Source organism: Chrysemys picta, chromosome 3 (assembly GCF_011386835.1).
Source record: "Chrysemys picta bellii isolate R12L10 chromosome 3, ASM1138683v2, whole genome shotgun sequence".
Taxonomy (NCBI): domain Eukaryota; kingdom Metazoa; phylum Chordata; order Testudines; family Emydidae; genus Chrysemys; species Chrysemys picta.
In genome coordinates, this window is record NC_088793.1 from 45,624,962 (window position 1) to 45,640,197 (window position 15,236).

The 15,236-nt window shown below is 38.4% G+C and overlaps 1 protein-coding gene across 2 annotated transcripts in view; it reads right to left on the bottom strand.

Moving 5' to 3' along the window:
* CSMD1 (CUB and Sushi multiple domains 1) overlaps positions 1 to 15,236 on the bottom strand; it is a 1,932,406-nt gene that overhangs the window by 1,607,081 nt on the left and 310,089 nt on the right. The window lies entirely within an intron of this gene.

The following is a 15,236-nucleotide window of genomic DNA, read 5'->3' on the forward strand; positions in this document are numbered from 1 at the left end:
TCAAATGTCATCATTGGGCATTCTGAGGCACCCATAACCTTGCAGTCAATCATTAATGCAGTTATTAAGTATCAAATTGAGCACCCAATGCAAAGTTTTGTCAGCTAATGTAAGTACCAAAGTTTGAACAATAAATTACATTGTTTTATAGTGTTTATTTAAAGCTATAAACTTAACAGAGTTTGTGTTACTCTGAAACACATTTTAACACTGAAAGCTAACATATAGGCACATTTTCTGAATTACTTGCACTGAATACTAAGAGTCCTACATTTATATGGTAAATCATTATATAGTACATATTCTTTAATTTATGCAATCAGCAAAGAAAAAGTTAATTTTGTCAGATTTCAAAAATTAATATGAAGGATCTGCTTATCATGCCCTTACTTCTAATTTTATGCCTCCCGCAGAACTTTATGAGGGTACAGCAACTCATTCACATGAAGTCCTCAGCAAATAGACTTAACTCACTATGAACACTTCTGCTAACAGTGTAGCTGGTTTCCTTAATCCTACATACCATAGAGATACTGAAGCTCGGAATTACTGTGAAGCTTAGAATTAAATTGCCTTATGATTAATGAAATATTTGTTTGGGAAAAATTTGAGGACATGTTGTGTACTACAGTGCTTAGATTCTTATGTGTAGCTCAAGCATTGTAAAAACAAATATAATCCCAGCATTTAATGTTACATCTAAAACAGAAAATTATTTTAGACTACACTTTTATTTTTAACTTCACACTAGTAGGTCTCAGAGTATAAATCTTTTTTTAAAAATGCTGTCTAATGCTTGTGGGAGGTTTCTAAATCTTAATAAAAGGATTTAATAAAAAGGATTTGCAGGTTAAAACTAAGGAACTAAGAAGTAACCATTTTCCACTAAATTTTAAATCTAGCAATAACTCTAATGATTAGATATTAAAGGTCTGGGGATTCAATGGGTCATTAAAAGTAAAAGCTTTTCTAATATATTCACTAATTGTTTCATATGAAGCCAATACAGACATTAGTACACATTTGTGAACAGTGAATGCATTAAATTACAAAACACAGCATGTTTCAGTTACACACTGTTTAATTGAATTTTCAAATGTTCTCATAGAACCTTTGGCAATCCATTGTATTCCTTCCCCAACAACCATAGGGGAAGGAACACCAGCAGGGAATTTCTTTGGTGTGCAGGAACTCCCTCCTCACAGAAAGCCAGTACAGCCAGGTTCTGTGAGAGCCTCCCCACTCCACCTGAACACAGAAGGGATCCAGAGGGTGGAGCAGAGCTACTGAAAGCAACCTGGCAACTGACCTAAGACCCATCATAGCTGCCCCTTAGAATTACAGCTCTGTAACTGGCATGGAGAAGAATCTAGCCTACTATGTTAATTAAATTTGCAGATGCTGCAAAAGAGGGAGAAATAACACAAAGGAACTTAAAGAGGCTACCAATATGAGCAAAGCAAGGACAAAACACAATCCAAGAATGCAAGGTAGAAAGGGGGCAGTAGGTAGATTGAGAGTGCATATATATATAAGGAAGCTCGATTTCAATTTCATCATCAGCTAATGACTATTTTCATGCTAAATCTTTCCCCCTTTTTAGTCTCTCTCTTGCAGCATAATTTCAAAGCTGAACATCTGAGGTCTCGTTAATGTAGACTCAAGTTACCCTGCAATCTCTCTCTTGCTTATCAGTTTTTACACCATGTGCTTAAAATGAGCAACACACCAAACCTATGATGTTCAGGATCAAGCCTCAAAAACTATTAAAACAGGATCAAGGAGATAAGGTGAAAATAAATGTTCTTTAGTGTGACGAGTGAGGCTGTGTAGTTACTTCCTCAAGGATTTTCTTTTTGTTTTATTTCCTGTCCCCTAGACTCAACCTTATCTCGTCTCATTGTCTGCAGCCTCTTCTTTCACCAGTTTGATTTTGTTTTTCTGTATGTTTATTACCCTTCCAATTTTGATATTGTCCATAAACATGATCACCATTCAATCTGTATCAAAGAAGCACCTGACAAAGAGAACCTTGTGAAGAGAACCATAAAGGGGCCAATACCAAGAGGTGCTTGGGTTCATTTGCTTTTATTTGCACATATTATATTTTTTTAATTTGTTGTTCAAAAAAAGAACCCTGTAGAAATCATAATCCTTGGCTACAACTATCAACAACATCAATGACTGAAGATTGAGACATATTTAGAGAAGCTGTTCCATTGACCACCAGAAGTGTTTTCATAGATTCATAGATTCTACGACTGGAAGAGACCTCGAGAGGTCATTGAGTCCAGTCCCCTGTCCCCATGACAGGACCAAATACTTCCACTCTAGACCATCCCTGATAGATATTTATCTAACCTCCTCTTAAATATCTCCAGAGATGGAGATTCCACAACCTCCCTAGCCAATTTATTCCAGTGTATAACCACCCTGACAGTTAGGAACTTTTTCCTAATGTCCAACCTAAACCTCCCTTGCTGCAGTTTAAGCCCATTGCTTCTTGTTCTATCCTTAGAGGCTAAGGTGAACAAGTTTTCTCCCTCCTCCTTATGACACCCTTTTAGATACCTGAAAACTGCTATCATGTCCCCTCTCAGTCTTCTCTTTTCCAAACTAACAAACCCAATTCTTTCAGCCTTCCTTCATAGGTCATGTTCTCAAGACCTTTAATCATTCGTGTGCTCTTCTCTGGACCCTCTCCAATTTCTCCACATCTTTCTTGAAATGTGGTACCCAGAACGGGACACAATACTCCAGTTGAGGCCTAACTAGCGCAGAGTAGAGCAGAAGAATGACTTCTTGTGTCTTGCTCATAACACACCTGTTCCACACACAACATCCCAGAATCATGTTTGCTTTTTTTGCAACAGCATCACACTGTTGACTCGTATTTAGCTTGTGGTCCACTATAACCCCTAAATCCCTTTCTGCCGTACTCCTTCCTAGACAGTCTCTTCCCATTCTGTATGTGTGAAACTGATTGTTCCTTCCTAAGTGGAGCACTTTGTCTTTGTCTTTGTTAAACTTCATCCTGTTTACCTCAGACCATTTCTCCAATTTGTTCAGATCATTTTGAATTAAGACCCTATCCTCCAAAGCAGTTGCAATCCCTCCCAGTTTGGTATCATCTGCAAACTTAATATGCGTACTTTCTATGCCAATATCTAAGTCGTTGATGAAGATATTGAACAGAGCCGGTCCCAAAACAGACCCCTGTGGAATCCCACTTGTTATACCTTTCCAGCAGGATTGGGAACCATTAATAACTACTCTCTGAGTACGGTTATCCAGCCAGTTACGCACCCACCTTATAGTAGCCCCATCTAAGTTGTATTTGCCTAGTTTATTGATAAGCATATCATGCGAGACCGTATCAAATGCCTTACTAAAGTCTAGGTATACCACATCCACAACTTCTCCCTTATCCACAAGACTCGTTTACTATCAAAGAAAGCTATCAGATTGGTTTGACACGATTTGTTCTTTACAAATCCATGCTGGCCATTCCCTATCACCTTACCACCTTCCAAGTGTTTGCAGATGATTTCCTTAATTACTTGATCCATTATCTTCCCTGGCACAGAAGTTAAACTAACTGGTCTGTAGTTTCTTGGTTTGTTTTTATTTCCCTTTTTATAGATGGGCACTATATTTGCCCTTTTCCAGTCTTCTGGAATCTCTCCCGTCTCCCATGATTTTTCCAAAGATAATAGCTAGAGGCTCAGATACCTCCACTATTAGCTCCTTGAGTATTCTAGGATGCATTTCATCAGGCCCTGGGTGACTTGCAGGCATCTAACTTTTCTAAGTGATTTTTACCTTGTTCTTTTTTTTATTTTATCTGCTAAACCTACCCCCTTCCCATTAGCATTCACTAGGTTAGGCAATCCTTCAGACTTCTCGGTGAAGACAGAAACAAAGAAGTCATTAAGGATCTCTGCCATTTCTGTTACTTTTTTCCCCTCCTCACTTAGCAGTGGGCCTACACTGTCCTTGGTCTTCCTCTTGCTTCTAATGTATTGATAAAAAGTCTTCTTGTTTCCCTTTATTCCTGTAGCTTGTTTGAGCTCATTTTGTGCCTTTGCCTTTCTAATCTTGCCCCTGCATTCCTGTGTTGTTTGCCTATATTCATCCTTCGTAATCTGTCTTAGTTTCCATTTTTTATATGACTCCCTTTTATTTTTTAGATCATGCAAGATCTCGCGGTTAAGCCAAGGTGGTCTTTTGCCACATTTTCTATCTTTCCTACCCAGCGGAATAGCTTGCTTTTGGGCCCTTAATAGCGTCCCTTTGAAAAACTGCCAACTCTCTTCAGCTGTTTTTCCCCTCACTCTTGACTCCCATGGGACCTTACCTGTAAGCTCAGAGAGCTGATCAAAATCCACCTGTTCTGCAAGCCCAGTTCAAGAACTGTTGGCCCAGGAAACTGACCTCTTATTTCAAGCCTAGAACTAGTCCCCACCCAGGCAAGAGATGGAGCATATTAGCAGAGCTGCATTGGGAAAAGAAAACAGGCACTTCCCAGGTTGTAATTATTTTGTCATTAAACATAAGTCAAACATCCAGAGCTGTCATATTCTACACCTCTCCCAAACAGTAAATGAAAAGACTTATGGGAGACAGTTGACAGCAAATTAGATATGAGCTGGAAATGAAATACAGTGTAAAATAACACTGTTTTTGGCTACAGAGGCATCAGAAAACAAACATAGACCACTGGTGAGACTAATTTACAATGCTCTATTATGTTCTGGACACTTCAATACCAGTAAAATGTTGATAAATTGGAAAGAATTCAGAGAAGAGCAACTAGAACAATTAAAAATCCTGAGCAGACTGAAATGTAAATATTAAAGATCAAAGGGTTTAAATAGTAGTAGTCAGATGAAATTAAGCAAAGGAAAATGTAGGCTGACTAAAAGGAAAAATACCCTAAAAATAAGATATATTAACATAATTGGCAGATGCTACAGCTTGTGTGTCAGTTAAATCTGTACAAGGCACATCACCAGAAGAAAATCTAGTCATTGTCAGGGGAATGCAATTGTGATCTAATAGGTCCATCATTAAATTCCATTGTACTATTATTAAAAAGTGTACAGTAGATTGTCTGGATGTAAAATGTGTTATTGGCACTAATATGATTTTTATATACAGATTGTAAGGAGACATGTCAATATAGATATTTTGACTTCATAATATAAAAAATATAGTACGAGGGAAGTTCTAGGACTGTAACTGAAAGTCTGTTAGAAAACTTTCTAAGGATTTTCACTGGAACTATTATGAGGAGTTTGGTACTTGGGTAACCGAGAGAGTGGTTTTCTTCCAGTACCATACAATAATAGCTGCGACCAATGGAGGCCCTTGAGCTATATAAGCCCAGGCTTTCACCATAGTCTTTGTGAAGGACCCTTAATTCAGGGAAAGAAGTGGAAGCTAAGCATCTAGGGAATGGGCATACAACTTGTTTGTTCCTTGGTCCTATAAAGACACAAGTTTGAGTGATGACCCCATATGTGTACCTGTATATACAGTATAGGTGAGAATGTGCATATTGTTCTATCCTTGTATTTATAAGGACTGTGCATGTTTCACTCCATACATGTAGTGCTTTATTTTAGGCTTCAGAATAAATTTAGGCCCCAATGCTGCTCAACTTTACACAAGTACCCGTAGTAAAGGCAAGTAAATCATATGCATGTGTTTTCAGGATCAAGGCCTTACTTTGTAAATTTTCCTTTTCTACTATTTATATTGCTCATCATCACTTTCAATGGTCACTGTTAAAGTGTTGGGATATATCTTTTAGGAAATAATTAGAGATTCATTATTATGCCATTACAGTTATTTTCTTTATTTTCTGTATAGCATAACACCACAAAATTATACTCAATCATTAATTTCAGAACAAAATTAAGTCAATAATAGACTTTTAAAACCAAAGGCAAATTTAAACAGAAATACCAAAAGCAAGCACTAAAAAATTCTGTCTGAAACAAGGTCAAAAATCCATAAAACCCCCCTACATACCAGCCTTCAAAACCCAAAGGCAAAAACAGGCACAACATTAAAATAAAATTGATCTAAAAATAAGTTGACTAAGTTGCTCAAATAATAATATGTCTTTCAATAATAATAAAATAAAATAAAATAAAAAGATACATTTCACAGTACCAGCCAAATGCTTCTGGCTAGATTTTGATACCCAATCTGAAATTGAGTAGCACCTTACCCCAGAAGCTGGGTCATTAATTTTGATAGGCCTATATATGGATTAAGGTACTATTCAATGTGAGTATGGGTATCAGTAACTTTGAAAGTTGCCTTACAGTAAATCTGGAATGAGTCAGAATTGTTTACTTTCTGCAGGCGAAGAGGAATTAAAAAATATTGAGACATTTAAAGTCTTACTCATTTAAATTGCCCCATCTTCACAAGCATTTTAAACCTACTAGCATAAGTAAATTCAAACTCCTACTGAATCATTTCCATTCAAGTTACCATGTAAAGAACGCTAGCTCCCTACAGCCAGGCCCTTCTCTCTCTACAGCCAGAGAGAGAGACTGTCTGAGCTCCTGACTCCCTGCCTTTATAGGGCCAGCTGAGTCTGTTTGGGTGTGGCCCCACCTGCAGCCACTTCCCCCAATCAGCTCAGACTTCAAGCTGCCTTCTCCCTGGGCTATCTCAGGCCTTTCCAGACAGGAGCAGATGACTACCCTGTTACACTATACAAACAACCAATACAAACGAGTTTGCTCCGTTTTTGTTTGTATTAAGGAACCCTTCAGTCAGCTTGGATACCAATGTTTTATTTTAATTTATTTTATACTATATCTACTATTGATATTCACAAATATTTTGTTGCTGCTCTTGACTGGACAATTTTGAGTTCCAAAGGTATTTGCATGAAAAAGTCACATAGGGAAATTGACTTTTTTTTCCCCAGTGTAGATATTGATTACTCACCTCAGTAAGGAAAAAATGAATCATCATAAATGCATATTGTTTAATGTTGGATGCTCACATCATTTATCACACCCAAAAGCACTTTACAAACTAAGGGCCCTAACTTTCAGAGAGACACATACTTGACTTTGGTAATGTGAATACCCCAGTTCACATCATACCTTCACCATATCTTAGTGTATTTTTTAATATTTAAGTAATTTAGTTTTTTTAGGAGAAAGATACTGTGATTTTGTTGTCAGTATCAGAGGGGTAGCCATGTTAGTCTGGTTCTGTAAAAAGCGACAAAGAGTCCTGTGGCACCTTATAGACTAACAGACGTATTGGAGCATAAGCTTTCATGGGTGAATACCCACTTCGTCAGGCACATGAGTCTGACGGAGTGGCTATTCACCCACGAAAGCTTATGCTCCAATATGTCTGTTAGTCTATAAGGTGCCACAGGACTCTGTGATTTTGTTGGTTACTGTGTTGCTGGCTAAAGGGTAGCTAAGAGTTAAATCAGCCTTAATTAGTTTTGATCAGAAGGAACCAAAGGTACTGGCTGTAGAAAGCTCCAATTGCTGTGACTCAGACCACATAAGTATTAATTCTTTGGAAATTTACCACCACTAATATGTAATCAGGAGTGAGTGGGAAAGAAGAATTCCAGCTTGTACCCTCAGGCGTCTTCAGGCAGGAAGTCTTAAGAAAAAGAAAAGCTTAAAGGTGATTAAAAGATGATCTTCTTAGGAAACAGTGAGTCACTGAATGGAGATAAGACTGAAAGGCAGAGGCTGCAGTCTGCCTCACCTGTCACCAATACGGGGATGCTTGGGACAATGGAGGTCTACCTAAACTTTCAAGAAATGGTTAAGGTTTAGGTATGTGTATATGTCTTTTGTTATTTTACCCAATGACTGGGTGTATGACTGTACCCAATGACTGGAAGTTAGCTAATGTAACGCCAATATTTAAAAAGGTCTCTAGAGGTGATCCGGGCAATTACAGACCAGTAAGTCTTACGTCGATACCAGGCAAATTAGTCGAAACAATAGTTAAGAATAAAATTGTCAGACACATAGAAAAACATAAACTGTTGAGCAATAGTCAACATGGTTTCTGAAAAGGGAAATAGTGTCTTACTAATCTATTAAAGTTCTTTGAAGGGGTCAACAAACATGTAGACATGGGGGATCCAGTGGACATAGTGTACTTAGATTTCCAGAAAGCCTTTGACAAGGTCCCTCACCAAAGGCTCTTAAGTAAATTAAGCTGTCATGGGATAAAAGGGAAGGTCCTTTCATGGATTGAGAACTGGTTAAAAGACCGGGAACAAAGGGTAGGAATTAATGGTAAATTCTCAGAATGGAGAGGGGTAACTAGTGGTGTTCCCCAAGGGTCAGTCCTCGGACCGATCCTATTCAACTTATTTATAAATGATCTGGAGAAAGGTGTAAACAGTGAGGTGGCAAAGTTTGCAGATGATACTAAACTGCTCAAGAGAGTTAAGACCAAAGCAGACTGTGATCAAAAAGATCTCACAAAACTAAGTGATTGAGCAACAAAATGGGAAATGAAATTTAATGTGGATAAATGTAAAGTAATGCACATTGGAAAAAATAACCCCAACTATACATACAATATGATGGGGGCTAATTTAGCTACAACAAGTCAGGAAAAAGATCTTGGAGTCATCGTGAATAGTTCTCTGAAGATGTCCACGCAGTGTGCAGAGGCGGTCAAAAAAGCAAACAGGATGTTAGGGATCATTAAAAAGGGGATAGAGAATAAGACTGAGAATATATTATTGCCCTTATATAAATCGATGGTATGCCCACATCTCGAATACTGCGTATAGATGTGGTCTTCTCATCTCAAAAAAGATATACTGGCCCTAGAAAAGGTTCAGAAAAGGGCAACTAAAATGATTAGGGGTTTGGAACGGGTCCCATTAAAGAGGCTAGGACTCTTCAGCTTGGAAAAGAGGAGACTAAGAGGGGATATGAGAGAGGTATATAAAATCATGAGTGATGTGGAGAAAGTGGATAAGGAAAAGTTATTTACTTATTCCCATAATACAAGAACTAGGGGTCACCAAATGAAATTAATAGGCAGCAGGTTTAAAACAAATACAAGGAAGTTCTTCTTCAGGCAGCGCACAGTCAACTTGTGGAACTCCTTACCTGAGGAGGTTGTGAAGGCTAGGACTATAACAGCGTTTAAAAGAGAACTGGATAAATTCATGGTGGTTAAGTCCATTAATGACTATTAGCCAGGATGGGTAAGGAATGGTGTCCCTAGCCTCTGTTTGTCAGAGGATGGAGATGGATGGCAGGAGAGAGATCACTTGATCATTGCCTGTTAGGTCCACTCCCTCTGGAACACCTGGCATTGGCCACTATCGGTAGACAGGATACTGGGCTAGATGGACCTTTGGTCTGACCCGGTACGGCCGTTCTTATGTTCTTATGTTCACCCTTTTCCTCTCTGTTGTGTTCCTATGGATTAATAAATAACACTTTGTTTTGAACAAGCTATTCTGGCTGCATTTTTACACTGTTGTATCGCGGGGGCAAAATCCAGCTGGACCTGCTGAAGATTCCCAGTTGGTGAAATAGGGATGAATGTCAAGTTTCTACCTTGGAGAGAAGGACAGGTGTGGGCCTTTCCCTTGGAAAGGGTGCCTATGGAGAGACTGATTGTGAGGGGTCAGATGTCCAGCTCCCTTTGGAACTGTAACACCAGAGTCCTTGTTTGCTGTTCTAAATAACTTCGATGAGTCAGATAGACCCACCTGAGGCATCCCAAAATTGAGGCACCCCAAATGGAATCCTAGCATCCCTGTGCCTCAGTTTCTTTATCTGTAAAATACAAAGTGATAAGCACAAAAGGGAAAAAAAATCCCTACATTTGCCAATAGTTATACCTCCATAGGCTCTGTAATATCACAGTATATCATTATACTTGCAAAAGGAAATAACTTTAATAACTCTGCTGTGTTTTTATTACCAACCACTATGTTACCCACTGTAGTCATGTTATTAGATATTTTAAGTAACAATTTAAGAAATACTTTTTGTGGAAAGTGCCATGAAAGTGGATTTTTACATACTGTATATATTCTGAACAAGCAAACTATAAAAATAAATCCATGAAAAAGAGGAGTACCTCCCTTATAACCTTTAGTAGAGTAGGGTACTCTTCTACAATAGATAGACCCCCCTCTGCCTGATGAGGAGAAGAGATTTGAAGAAGGGTTTCCCACCCCTATTATCATTTAACCACAGAGTGATTCTCACTTGCTTTCTGGCCCAATTGATTAAATAATTGAATAATTAAATATTAAAGTGGAACAACTTCAAAAAGAGCAATTAATGGAGGCCTACATCAGAATATCCCATACCCCAGTGGTAAGAGCACTGACCGGAAAGGTGGCAGATTCCTATTCAAATCCCTTCTCCGCAGAGAGAGGGGGAAACTGATCCAGTGGTTTCCTATATCCTGGGTGAATACTCTGGCTTAAAAGTTTCAAGGGAGGTCTTCCTTCCCTGTAGTCTATTTTATGTGATGCTAAAGTAACTGGATAAGAACACTGGACAGCAGGTCTTCCATTTCCCACATAGGTACCCTAACCACCATGCTACAGAATCATACTTTCAGTCTGGTCCAATGACTGTTTAATTATTTGCACACAATGGAACAGTTTCAATAGGATAGACTGAATGACCTCACATCAGAATACAGCTCAGTATTTAGAGCACTCTACTGAAAGATGGCAGATCCCTGTTCAATTCCCTCCTCCTCCTCATCAGGCAGAGGGAGGAATTGAATCCTGGGCTAGGGTGACCAGATAGCAAGTGTGAAAAATTGAGGGTTGGGGGAGAAATAGTTGCCTATATAAGACAAAGTCCCTAATATTGGGATGACCCCAAAAATATAGGGCTGTCTGGTCACTCTACACTGTGCTAAAAGTTATAAGGTGGGTGAAGGGTTAAAATCCATGTGCATTTTATATAACAACCTGGTATATGGACTGTGCCAGCTCTGTTTCAGACTCAAAGTCCAGAGTATGGTCAAGAGACCAGAGGCCTAGCAAATAGTGATCAGCTAAGAGAAAGCTGGGGTAAACAAGATAATACTGCCTTTGCTAAGATATGCTTGGTCAGTAGAAATGCCAGATGTTGAAGCAATAACTGAATAATTATGTTTCAAATTGAACAAAGAATCCCTGTTCCTTCTGTAGGGAAACGTTTTTCCCACAGATCCAACCTTGAGTTTATGAAAAGTTGGCACATGTCAGTCTAAAATATGGCATCCTTCCACTTTCCTTCCCAGGGCCCAATGCCCTGCCTTAAGACATAAAGAAGACAATCTTTATTGTCATATACTTTCACTGTTTCTTTGCTTTAACCCCTAGGAATGTACCTGTTGGACAATCAAAGGAGTTGCTCCATTCCTATGGACCCCAAATCAGAATTCAACATATATATTTTATACTAATAACATTTTATCAAAGTATTAATTAAATGTTAACTTGCTAACTTGAGACCATGGGCGGAGACATTATGTAACCTGTTAACCATTGGCTAATGTGCTATCTTGTCTTGCTGCAAAACCTATCCCAGGGTGTGGAACTGCCTACCCCATCACTTTCTCCCACCCATGGAAATCTATATATTCTATTGTAATCAAATGATTGACAGTGTCTCTGAGCCTAATAAGCAAGGTGACACTCCACCAGCGCTATGTGTAATAAACTCCTATGCTTGACCTCTACACGATGTGGATTTATGTCCTTTAGTTGGCACCATCACTACCGCCCCAGATTTTGAATGGGACCTGGTCTGGTCTCTGAGAACACCTACTGAATGAGAACCTATGGGTGAGATAACAGAAGGGCTGCCTACCTTCCCCCAGTTCATGGATTGCGCTCTGGGGCTTAGACACCTAGAGTGAGGCAGCAGTGTGAATGTCCAAAACAGAAATCTATGTGCCTAAGGAACATTTACAGCTAAAATGTAGGTGCAGAATGAAGTTCAGTGCGTACAAGGTTAGATGGCAACCAAGAGGGAGATGTGAGATGACAGTGGTGCCTAAAACTGGTACTTAAGCACCTAAAGTATGGGGTTTAAGTGCCTAAGTACTTTAGTGGATCTGGACATTAGTTGAGAAGATTTTTTTTTTAAACCACCATAATGTTTCAAGTCAACACCAAGTTGCTTTGGCACAGCTGTGTGGAAAGTTTACACATTACTTACCTATCCCATGCTAGGCTCTTCACTGTTATCACCCCATCCCTTTTCAGTGCCAGTAAGCAAGCACTAAAGTACAGATACTGCAAATACAAGCACATGCATAACTTGAAATCCATAAGCAGTCCCACTGAAATCAGTGGGACCACTCATATTTGTAGAGTTACGCATTACTTACATCGTTGCAAGATCTGATCTTAAAATTCTCTAATTTCAACCAAAATTAATGAAAATTATATTTGTCACGTATTTGACCAATGAAAGATGCTAATGCCTCAAACAACTGTTTTCATTTGAACTAATTCCAACATATTTGTGGTGGGATCTATTATCACAATACATTTGTATTCTCACAATACAGTGGCAAAAGGTGAGAGGGGGGAAAGCTTTTAATATCTAATTCTTAGATATTCTGTAGCATGGAGACAATAAGTAGTAAATATCAAAAATAGAAAATAGCCTGAGCTGTGAAGTTTGGATTCAAAACTCCAGATCCAAACTCCCTCAAAGTTCAGGTATGTTCAGATTCTGTAATTTTTGTCCAGATCCACCACTATTTTAAATAAAAACAATAGACTAATGACTGGTAAGTGCCTACAGAGAATATAATGATCAGTTTGAACACTAATCCAGTTGCCAACAAGGCTACTAAAGATGGAATCAGTCTAAAAGACATTTTAAATCCAGAAACCTAATTTTTAGCTTCAGGACATGATTTCCTTGATTATGTTGGTTAATCACAAAAGCTACTGAATTCAGAGTCTCAGATTAGTGATTTGAGAGTCAGATTGCTGCCTTTTTCAAGGTTATTATGTATATATTAGCCTGTACCTAGGACCCAATTCAAATAACAACCTTTCAGAAGGTTAGAGATTAATATTACTATGCTGCAAGTAACTCTGAAACCAGTCCTGCTAGTTCTGCTGTGTACCAAGGCAAAAAACTTAATTGCTAGCGTGTGGGATTTTTACTCTATTTTTTTTAATGAAGTTCTCAGTGCTGAAACACATATATACATCAGCTGGATTGGGTTGCCACTGCAATTGAAAAAAAGATATTTCATGCTCCCTTTTTTTACACAGGGAGGTCCAAAAGAACAATAAATCAGTATTCACACAAGTTAATGTGGAAATAAAATGTAGCAAAATGTGTTTCCCTGAAGGAACACATTTTTTAAAAACAGAGGTTTCTATAATACTTTTTAAAATCCTTCCTCTAACACCATCCATTCAGTGCCACTGGCTAGCAGGGGCAAAAATAAAACCACCATAATCTCTCTCTCAAGGCTACGGCTCGTCAATCCTTGCTTCTGACACAGCAGCCCCATGCCTAGTTCAAAATATCTGGTCTATGTGAAATTGCATTATCCTTCCTCCCTTCAAAGTAATGACAACAACCTAGCAAAGCAGAGTTCTTTGAACTCTCTCTATTATAATGCTTTTGCATCAATTCAGATCCTGCTTGAGATTCACCAGGAAGAAAGAGGGTGGGCATATTAAAAAGAGAGGTACATAAACTGCAAACCTGCTTATCATATGTTGTATATGTAAGAGGAAGAGGCCAACAGAAAGTCCCTTCGTAGAAGGCATGGGGACCTATAATGCCAAATCCTTAGTTAATGACAGATACCATGTTAGTTTTAAGGGGTGCTAAACCTGTTGTTTATCCATCTGACTGAAGGGAGACTGTTGATACGGATAGTAATCTTTGTGGGTTTTTTAAATAAAGTAAAACAAAGTTAATGCTTTAGGTAAATATAATACATAGTGTTATGATTCCTTAGCAACCAATAGGTGGAACAGGAGAAAGTAACAGCAACATAGCTAAGGCAAATGGAAGTGATTCCCTTTAATGAAATGATTTCACCATTTGCACCTCATTTGCTTCCTACTTACACAACTGTAATTTAAAAGTAACTGCATTGTTGCCAAACATATGTGAGAGGAGAATCATTTGTGAGGGCTCCTGCAATGTCCATGATAGCATTTCTGTACCAAAGTCTAATTACAGTCCGAAAGGTTGCTCTGACTTTCATGGTCTTCTTCCTGCCACTTTCCAGGGTGGTGGGGGAGACCACTTCAGTGATAGCCCTGCTTGCATATCAGTATCTTAGAGAAAGTTGTTTATTATCATCACTGTCTGTCTGAATTATGAGGTTGAGAACTACAGCATATTGTAGTTCATGTAGCTTGGTTTTAAAGTACTATTGAAACAGCGTATTATCTGACCAAAAGATCAGACTTAAAACATGAAAAATCTATTTGTACAATCATAATTAATTCTTGCCTTCTATTCCTCTCTCATTCTCTTGTCTCCCCTGTTACCTACTCATTTTTATACCATTTTTTGTACCTAGGAGGCATCTAAGCATTGGAACTTCATTGGGATTCCTGGGTTTGACTCAGGAATCAATGCAGGAAATGTTCTATGGCTTTTCTACTCTAGCATTATAGTGACCCCTTTACTTCCCTGGTAAACGTGACCCTCTTTCCTCTCTTATTAGCTACTAATTCAGGGTTTATACACTGTCTGAGAAAGTGGACAAATAGCATCTTCCCAACTAGATTCCAAAATGCTCTGCCCTTGTGGGGGGAATTCATTCTTAAGGACTGTATTTAACGGTATTTTATTTTTTGGAATGGAATAAAAGATAGATGGAAAATTCATGTTTTTGATGTTTAAAATCTTATCTTTATTGCTACAATGAAATATGGAATAGAGACTTTTGGCATTTGCATCAAAAGCCGATATTTTATCCAATTAACTACAATAAATCAGGTATTTATATGCATCATCAGTTCCTATGCAGTTTGCTATGCAGAGGCATTAGGAACCTCTTCCAATTTTTAAACTGTGGTGTCTATCATTAGGAATGTGGGGGTTTGGCAATTCTGTTTGCAGGCACTACTGACAAGAGTTCAAGCAAATCCTTGTCTCTTCTTTGGTGGGGGAGATGACCTTCAGTGGTCAATTTAAGGGCTTTAGTTGCCTAGATAACCAGCAAAAAGAAGAACAGGAGTACTTGTGGCA